This window comes from Actinia tenebrosa, unplaced genomic scaffold (genome assembly GCF_029948245.1).
Source record: "Actinia tenebrosa isolate PJP-AT-01 unplaced genomic scaffold, QUT_ActTen_1.0 PGA_scaffold16__25_contigs__length_10494907, whole genome shotgun sequence".
Taxonomy (NCBI): Eukaryota; Metazoa; Cnidaria; class Anthozoa; order Actiniaria; family Actiniidae; genus Actinia; species Actinia tenebrosa.
The window spans coordinates 5,861,811-5,871,134 of record NW_028292576.1 but is presented as its reverse complement, the minus strand read 5'-3'; the positions used below and the strand labels follow the sequence as shown (position 1 = coordinate 5,871,134).

Here is a 9,324-nt window from a genome sequence, read left to right as displayed (position 1 = left end):
GTTTACAATTCTATTTTTGAGTAGAAACCTTATTACTATCTTTTATAATAAATTGAAAAATTTTTTGTTTTTGTTTTTTTTGCAAGATTATCTTAAATCGCATTTCTCAGCCACGCAGATATATCATGGCGCCCCTATAAAAGAGTCACTGTGTTGCTGATGTATTCTAATTTACGAACCAATGGTGGCGTGGCAGAAGTGCACTCGCCTCTCACCTATAGGGTTTCAGGTTCGATATCTGGATTGTGTATCACATGTGAGTAGTGTTCGTTAGATTTCTCCCCTGATTCCGGGGAGAAATCAACCGCGGTTGTCTTCCCCTCCGCAAAACCCAACACGTTGAATTCTAAATTCCGATTCGTCGATCCATCATAGACACGGCGAGATATCTTTCTTGATATTTTTTCCGCAGAAAGCGCTAGTGATATACAACTCGGAAAAAATATCAGGGATGATATTATAAATATTTATTTATCTATTATTATTTTGATATGCTTTTGATATACTTATATATATGTTGATATATGTTGGAAGCGGCCATAATTTTTGCAAATGGCTGTGTATATATATATATATATATATATTCCGTTCGGCTTATTACGAATTTCTATACTTCACCTACAGGAACTAATTTAGCAGTGCGCACTAAGTTTCTCGTATACAGATGAGGTAAAAGTAAATGACCTTCTAGTTAATTTATCTGTTATCCCTTTTCCGTCGCAGCTTATTCTTCCTGATAAAGTATAATAAAAAACCCTAAATCGACTTACTAGTAAAGATTTTATATGAAGAAAATTGTTTTTGAAATTTTCTGTTAACCCTTTAAGCATTAATTTGTCAGTTCTTTGCGTGCTTTATCAGATTCAAGTTCCATAATCTTTAATAAAAAAATGCAAGCTCCTATTAAATGCATCCTTAGTCGCATCGCAGAGAATTAGCTATACGGATCGTAGTAATTCGCAAAGTAGATCTTAACTACTCGTATAATACCTTAAACTGCATGGTAAAAGATAAAAAAATAAATGGTCTTGTGTTTTCCGGGATGTTTCAAGGTCACCGAATCTATTCTTTATTTTTTTGTTTTTTATTTTTTCCTATCTTGATAGTCTAATTGTAGTCTTGGGGGGTCATATAGTGGTGCAGTTATATTCTTTATGTACCTACAGCTGCGTTTAACCTCATTTAATTATTGCTTGACTTAGCATATCATGCACGTAGCTGAACGGGTTCTCTCTAGTTTAATTTCTAGAAAAATTCTGAATCAGCAAGACTTCTCCCTTTACAGAGATCTGGACGTGCGGCATTTGTTATTCAACAGCGATAGTTTGCAGCTAAGCAAAAAAAAAAACCCTTTATTTTACGTCAAGTAAATGGTGAGGGATATATAGCATGGTAAGTGTGCATAGCTAGTACGTTATAAGAGACGTGAGATAGACAAGTGTAGGTATTATATATTTGCAGGAAATAGAAGAAAAAACTATATACGAAGTCACATTATAGTAAGTCACTATCGGCTAAGTCACATTATAGTGCTCTAGCTGAACATATCAAAGAATCAAATTTATAGTGTTCATAAATAATTGATTTCAAGCTGTCATTTTCTTGGTCTATGACGTCATGAGTGAAATAAAGGGGTAGAAGTGTTAGGCATTTCCCAGACCTTCTCTCTCGGTTTGGACATGAAGAGTCTGGGTTATCGAGAGTTAGATTTTGCTAGACTCTTCCACAGTCTCTCGCTCGTCCGTTCCGTCTCCACGCTTAGAGACTGTAACGGTACAATGACCGAAAGGACTTATGGGTCCCCAAAACTCGGACCCGGCGTGCTTTGGGAACTAAAATACTCGTTTTCGTCGACATCTTGAAAATATTGAAACGAGAGAGACTGTGGACGAGTATTTTGGGTTCCCAAAGCACGCCGGGTCCAAGTTTTCGGGACCCATAAGTCCTTTCGGTCAATCTACCGTAACAGTTTCTAAGCGTGGAGACGGAACGGACGACTGTGGAAGGGTCTAGTTTAGATTTTGTCAACATTCTAGTTCCCAGAACCTACTCATTAGTCGAATCATAGGCTCTGAGAAATCCTATTAACCGGAAGACAGAACCTTGCGACCAGGCCGTGAGAGTGCATGCTCTATCACGGGACCAGTAAAAGTCGGCTTAATTTTTCTAACGGCTTGTTTTCGTCGCGGTCTATTTGCAAAAGTCTGAATAGAAATAGTCTCTATGCACAACCAGTATAAAGCATTTCAACAGGTGTCTGATGAGAGAGGGGTATTTACTGATAACATATCACATGACTTAATAAAAGCGGGTCTTTTTTTTTTGGCCATCTCATTGTTTTACTCCTGTCCCCAATTTACCTTATACGGCCATGGTTTAGACTTGCTCACGTCTTCTGACCACTACACACACACTGACCTACAGATCATAATAACACTGATTACTTAACCTGAACAAAATGAGTATAGCTATCTAAAAATTATTTTGTGATTTTAGAAATAAAGTTAAGGCAAATATGTCATTGAACAATTGTTCTGGCCACTACACACATGGACCCCTGTAGGTTATAATAGCACTTATTACTGATCATGAGCATGGCTATGACTATTTATGGCAACATCGTCATCGTGTATGTACATTTTAGTGGCCGCTGACACACGCGCAACCTCCTATACACCATGAACACAAGCAAGCAAGCAAGCAAGCAAGCAAGCAAGCAAGCAAGCAAGCAAGCAAGCAAGCAAGCAAGCAAGCAAGCAAGCAAGCAAGTAAAATGATTGCTATAAAGAGATTTCAAAGTCGTTAGTGGATAAGTGTTGTTTTTGTGAAGATAACAGATGAAAATAAATGAAATGAGTGATTTTTCAAACTACGTACTGATGACTACAATATAAATACTCATACAGCTAAAAATTTCATAGCCTTTATAGCCTTTTGCCAAATAAAAAAAACTTTAAGTTTTATTCTAATATACTGAAACTCCCTGCTGCTCAAATTCAAGCCACAGCTAACTCACAGAACTCACAGATCGAATTGGAATGAGAATATTAAGTTTTGCAGAGGGAGGAACACCAGAGAAACAGGAAAAACCCCCTGGATTATGACAGGGCAGAAAAAAAGACAAGCCCGCTACTTTCACGATTTTTAAAATTTAACTGAGTATAATACGCGTTTCATTTGTGTCACTGCTGCTCGAAACTTGCGACGAAATTTTGTCGAATTAGAGTAAATCTATTTATTAGTATTCACGAAAATGTCAGTTTTTCTGCTGATCAAAATATCACCTCTCCCAAAGTACACGGCTTTATACTCTCAAATACGCATTCAATAAATTTTGGTCGCATTTGATATTTTGCAATTTGGCTCCAAAAGAACGTGTTAACAAAACATTATATACGTAAATCAGTCTTATGGCGAAAGGTCAAAAACCGTTTTTCTGCCCTGTCCTGGAATAAAGGGACAGAACTAACAAACTCTACTCAGATAACATATTGAGATAAGCATATGCAATATCTTTTGAACGTTTTAACATTCGATAACGGTCCCAAAGAGTACAAGAGCATGAGAGAATATTTGAAGTCGTTCAATAGACTCGCGGCTGCGCCTCGTGGTTTTAAACCTGATAAAACACTCCTGCTCATTTATGAAACTATACAAAAACAATTTTTCGCTGCTCATGAAGAATTGAAAGCGCAAAGACGCATGAGAATGATTGTTTTTGCGGAAACAAAATTCGCGATTTGATTGGCTAATCAATTTTCCTCAGATCACCTGGATAATAATCAGTGAATGTTGTTGTGGAAAACCTTTGATAAAAAGGAATCGGAAGTTATCCTTTTTTTTTAAAACAAATTGCTGTAAAATATCCATTTTATTAATTTTCTGAATTGTGTCGCCTGTGGCAAGTTTGAATGTGCGCATGACTTGAATAGATCTTGAATAAACTATGCAAGAGCATCTCTAAAAGGCCAGCGAGGTGGAATCAGAATCAGCTCTCCTTTAGTGGAAATATTAGAGACCGTAGCACGACGTTCTTCCCGAAAACCTCAAACTGCAGTTCGACGTCTGGCTTTTTAAGTCAAACTTAGCAAGGCGTCATAATAAAATTGTTGCTGGAAAAGCCGCCACATTAAATTTCATTGATGCTGAGTCGTTTTCTCCGTGTTTGCGGACGTGTTTGTGTTTCTGGGCCTGATCTCTAGCAGTTAGTGGTTAGCGGAAAACCTGATGCTAAAGGTCTCTATTTTACGTCCAAGTGATCGGGTTAAAACGGATTTGTAAAAGCTGCCTAAGTTACAAAGAATTGCGGCACCGTCAAATTTACTTGAATGATGAGAATAAATTGAATGATTACCAATTTATTAGCAAAAACAATGCGTCGTCTTCACAGAGACACAAAGAAAGAAAGTATTATTTTTCGGTATAGTAGTCGAACTTGTGAATTATCTTGAGAAAGCTGGAGCCAATCAGAAAGATCTAGTTATTAGTATTATCGTCCGTGTTGGGTTTAAAATGCCGCCCATTGCTTACTTACGAATCAAGCGTTTTTCTACAAAACGACACTGCGGTTGTGCTTATGCTTGTTATATTTTAGCTGACCTGGAAAAAAAAAAATCTTTGGAACCCTGAAACACTCTATGGCCGCCTTACTGATAAAAGTCAGGGCACGGCTAGCTCACCAGTAACTATATAATTCAAAAACTAGACTGGGTGAACTACCGCTTTAACACTCTTGATCTTAATTAACCTAATGGTAAGAAAGTCCCAAATTTAACATCCTCTCTAACTATGGAGTGGTAGATTAAACTTGAATTAGTGAAGACTGGTGGGCGAGCCAAACGTCCTAAACGTCAAGTATATGTCATTCAAGAGCTCTCAAGCTTAGCTATATGCCCCAAACACCGTAAATAATCAAAATCTTGCCAACATTCATATAGTAAAGAAGGCTTACTTATGTCAAACTTGTTTTTCTAGATCTGAGAAATGGATTAAAAACTATACTTTGGTCAATCTTATGACATCTGTCAGTTATTTTGTAATTTAATTTTTTTTGGAAGTCATGATTCCAAAACCTTTCTTTTTCTTTTTTTTTTTTTTTTTTTTTTTTTTTTTGAATTCGTAAAATAACGTTTTGTTCCTTGTTCGCGGACTCATTTTATCAGCGTTAGCCTCGTTTTAACGTTATAATATTCACAAACACCAACAGCAAAGTAAAGAATGCGCAACTTCAACAATATGAAAAGACGAATACTGTGGATCAAAATCGTCCCTGACCCTGCGTAAATGAGTCTGTAGTCAAGAAACACAGCGGTATTTTGCTACTTCGTTAAAAAAAAGAGGTCAATATTTCAATGTGGTTTTATCATGTAATTCTAATTCTCACGCACAGGGCATATCAATAATTACCATATAGCTGAAAACAGCATGTTGTTAAAATTACTTCACATGAGTCGAACCTAATTGAAACGATGGACAACAATGCGGTCTTCTTTGCTGTAATTAGGTTCGGCTCTTGTGAAGTTCGACGTTTGACCTGAACCTAAAACTACATGTGAACTGAGTTTGAAAATCAAAACTCGCGAACATATGAATTGCTTCGAAAATTGAAATTTTGTGGGAAAATTTGGAGGCGTCTCTTTGTCCCCAGCAAAGGTTTTTTTTAAAAATAAAATTCAAACTTTTCAAATATATCCAATTAATTTTTTCTCCAAGTTCGAACATATTTCCCTCAAACTTCACGATTTTAAGGCATGATGTTAACACGCTCTTGTTTGTCAGCTATCGTAATTATTTTCTGGTGTTAGTTACAAACTTGAAAATTATTTGATAAAAGCCGCATTCCTTGAACTCAATATCGTAGGTGTTTAGCTTGGGAAGGAAGGGGAAACGTTTATCTATTAGCTGCATGATGAAAGCTTGACAAATAGCTTTAAACGCCATCGAAGTGCCACCATTATCTTATCAGCGTGTCATTTATCTACCCAGGGTAGACTATACATGTCAGATAAAGTGAAGTAATTTTACAGTGAGCTTTATTTCAACCTACGTCTTGCTGAAACAACACTTTTTTTGTCGATTACCAATCCCTTATTTTCTTTGCGAATTTCAATGAACAATTTCGGTGAACAAATGGTTATGGAAAATGAACAAAAAGACTAAAGGACTATAGGACTATAGTCTTGAAATTGTAATCATAATCGTCTGTCAAATATTTCGAGGAAAACAATAAGTTTCTCGTTATATGTTTTTTTTAATGTCTTAAGTTTTATGTCTTAAGTTTTATGTCTTAAGTTTTAGTGTGCACACAATCTTGGACAAAGAAATAGCATATCAGACCGAGCTACAATTGAGATAGAAGAGTGAGAAAATATTTAAAATTAATGCCCGCTAAAATGTAATAAGAAGTGTTCTGTTTTGCCATACCCGTGGTGCATAGCCGTTTAAATAGTTGCGCATATTCTTAGGATAGAAGAAATACCATGCAGGTAGTTTATAAAGTTTGTAAATACCAAGAGAGAGGAGCTAGAAAATGTTTAGAAAATGTCCGCTAAAATGGGATAAGGGGATACTAGTTGCACTTCGGCTTGAGCTCAGAATAAAAGTAAGGGCATATTGCGCTATATAAGATCATCCATAAGCCGAGAAAGAAAGTATATATTTCAGGAGTCCCATGTTAAAATTAAAAAAACATTACACCATCGTATAGTAATTTAATTTGTGATGTTAAGTCACCAAAGCCTATTTATTTTTCGTGCGCACACCCGGCAGACAACGGTCCTGAATGAGAAACCGCAGCACATTCAAACGGCCGAAGAGAAATAATAACGAAAAAAATTCTAGTGAATGATTTATTACTTAGAATGAAGTATAGATAAAAAAAGTGCGTCCCTAACGCTTGGGACAATCCGTCTATCCTTTTGTTTCTATCTTTTGTTTCTTGTGTAGCAGTAAGGCATTCAACCCTTCCTTAATTATGCTAACCAGCTTCAATTCAATGCAGCGGATTTTTAATCCTTGACTCAGGATCTAAAGACCCTAAGAGGTTTTTGGGTTCAGGGAATTAAGGATAGCGTAGAGGTACTACACTCGCCTCTCATTTTGAGGTTTCGGGTTGTGGTTTCTTATTAATTCGGCATCACATTTGAATAGAGTTTGTTAGGTCTCCGCCCTTGATACGAGTGTTTAAAATTTCAATCGGATTCTTCAGTTTTCCTCCCAATGGTGCCAAAACGTAAGCTAAATTCCAATTCGATCTGTTGAAATAGCCATGCCCTGGCTTTGATCAGAGATTGTTTTAAGGTTCAACCTTAGAGTTAGCTGTGCCCTGACATTTACCAGATCAGAGGTCGTTTCAGGGTTCGATCTGAGAGTTAGCTGTGCCCTGACCTTTACCAGATCAGAGGTCGTTTCAGGGTTCGATCTGTGAGTTAGATGTGCCCTGACTTTGACCAGCATATGCAGAGATTGTTTAAGTTTTCAATATTATTTGAAAAATTAAAAGTTTTAAGGTTTAATTCCCATCTAAAATGAAAAAAAAAAAAAAAAAAAAAAAAAAAAAAAAAAAAAAAAAAAAAAAAAAAAAAAAGAAAAAAAAGGGGGGGGGGGGGGGGGAATTGGTCTTATTCCGCCGTAGAAACGACGAATCTAATTTCAATAGATAATCATGAAGACTTCCTCGTTCGAAGTAGCAGTTAATTAATTAAGGTTATTTTAAATGGTTTAAATTTCCGAAGATGAAGTCAGTAATGAGGTGCTAGATGATCTTCAGTTGTCGTGTTTGCCAAGCCAATTGATAATCTTCACAAAAAAATATATACCGCGTTCTTTACAGTTTGAAACTCCAGTCGTTCTATTTTAAGCTATAAATAAAACAAGTAGTCTCTTGTACAGACTCTTGAAAATCCGGACGCCAAATTAAGCGTCTATTTTGTTATAACTAAAGCCCGCAGGCCTGATTTTCGTTAGCAGTACACAAACACAAACGCAATCGTATACGCAGGGCACAACGAAAGGGGAAAATAAATCCTTGTGTTTGTGCTTAGGTTGAGAAATGAGGACGAAGACGTTTATCCTTGCGTCGCTTCTTGAAATCAGGCTTGGAGCTTTGTAAATCTTTTGAAGACATTACTAGCTATTTTGCCGGTAATGATCGAAATAACAGAAAAATACAAGTGCATGTTGACTATTGAAAAAAGTTCTTGATGACCATCGGAGAGGAATGATCTAGAAATGTATAGTCCGACGAAGTAAATAAACGCGAATCAGCGGGGAAAACAAGAAGAAGAAAAATAAATAAAAAGAAAACAAGAATTTTCTTTTGGAATTTCAAACATGTTTAACGTGTTAAAGCTTAATTTAAAATTGCATTTTTAGTCGCTAAAGACGAAGAGCGAATGTTTTTTTTCAAGACTGGATTTCTTTATCGCAAAAGGATCATATACAGCAAAAGTATAATGCGTCCCCAATCGTACAAACTTTATTTAATCTATCTTGCATTTTATATAGGAAAATATTTATCTTTTCTATCGTTTTTTATCTTCCCTAGTAAAAGAGAATTACAGCTAAATTCGTTGACGATAGAAGCTTTCCTTAAAGAAAAACGTAAACTTTAAAACCATTCAAATGATTTAGATTCTCATTGTAGGTGTTTAGATAACTTTTGAAGTTGTTCAAAAACAGAACGGTGTTGTTTACCAAATTAAAAAAAAATTATTAAGAAAATTGGTCCAAAATCGCGAACAAGTTTACGAATTAACGGCTAAAAATCATTAATAAAGTCCTTCGTTATTTCTTAAAAGAATCAAATTAATTTTAATTATATAAAATAAACAAGGAAGCTTAGAGTTCTACCTGACAAAAGTTTTCCGTGTCGACTCAGGAACTCCTAGATTTAAAACTTATTTTGTTCTTTGGAATTCAGTACAATGATGTACTTTCTATCTCATCAAGCGAAATTCTTTTCTAAATGAGCAGAATTTCTCGGCGCCTTTCCAGAGATAATGAAAAACTCCTTATTGGTCGAAAAGAGATTAGACTTGAGCTTGGATCTTGTGGGATTGTTAATTATCGCCTGTATTTTTCTTTCCTTCACGGAAACAATTTCAATTCTCACTAGAAGGGCATGGTCTAAGATTCATATTATTTCTACTAGAGAAAAAAAGAAACCCTTTTTTTAAAAGTAAAAATAAATGTTTACAAAATACTGACGTTATTGTGGGGACCTTAGCCCTTCGTTGGAATAAAATTTCGGCTATATAATGATCTTTCAAAAAAGTTAACGTCTTTAACTTCGAACTTTACAGAAGCCAATAAATAAAATTCACT

The 9,324-nt window shown here is 35.7% G+C and overlaps 1 long non-coding RNA gene across 1 annotated transcript; it reads left to right on the top strand.

Moving 5' to 3' along the window:
• Positions 1-1,205: 1,205 nt before the first annotated feature.
• Positions 1,206-2,704, top strand: LOC116292803 (uncharacterized). The gene is made up of 2 exons (XR_004196722.2): positions 1,206-1,392; positions 2,645-2,704. It is a non-coding gene; the product is annotated as an uncharacterized LOC116292803 (long non-coding RNA).
• The last annotated feature ends 6,620 nt before the right edge of the window (positions 2,705-9,324 follow it).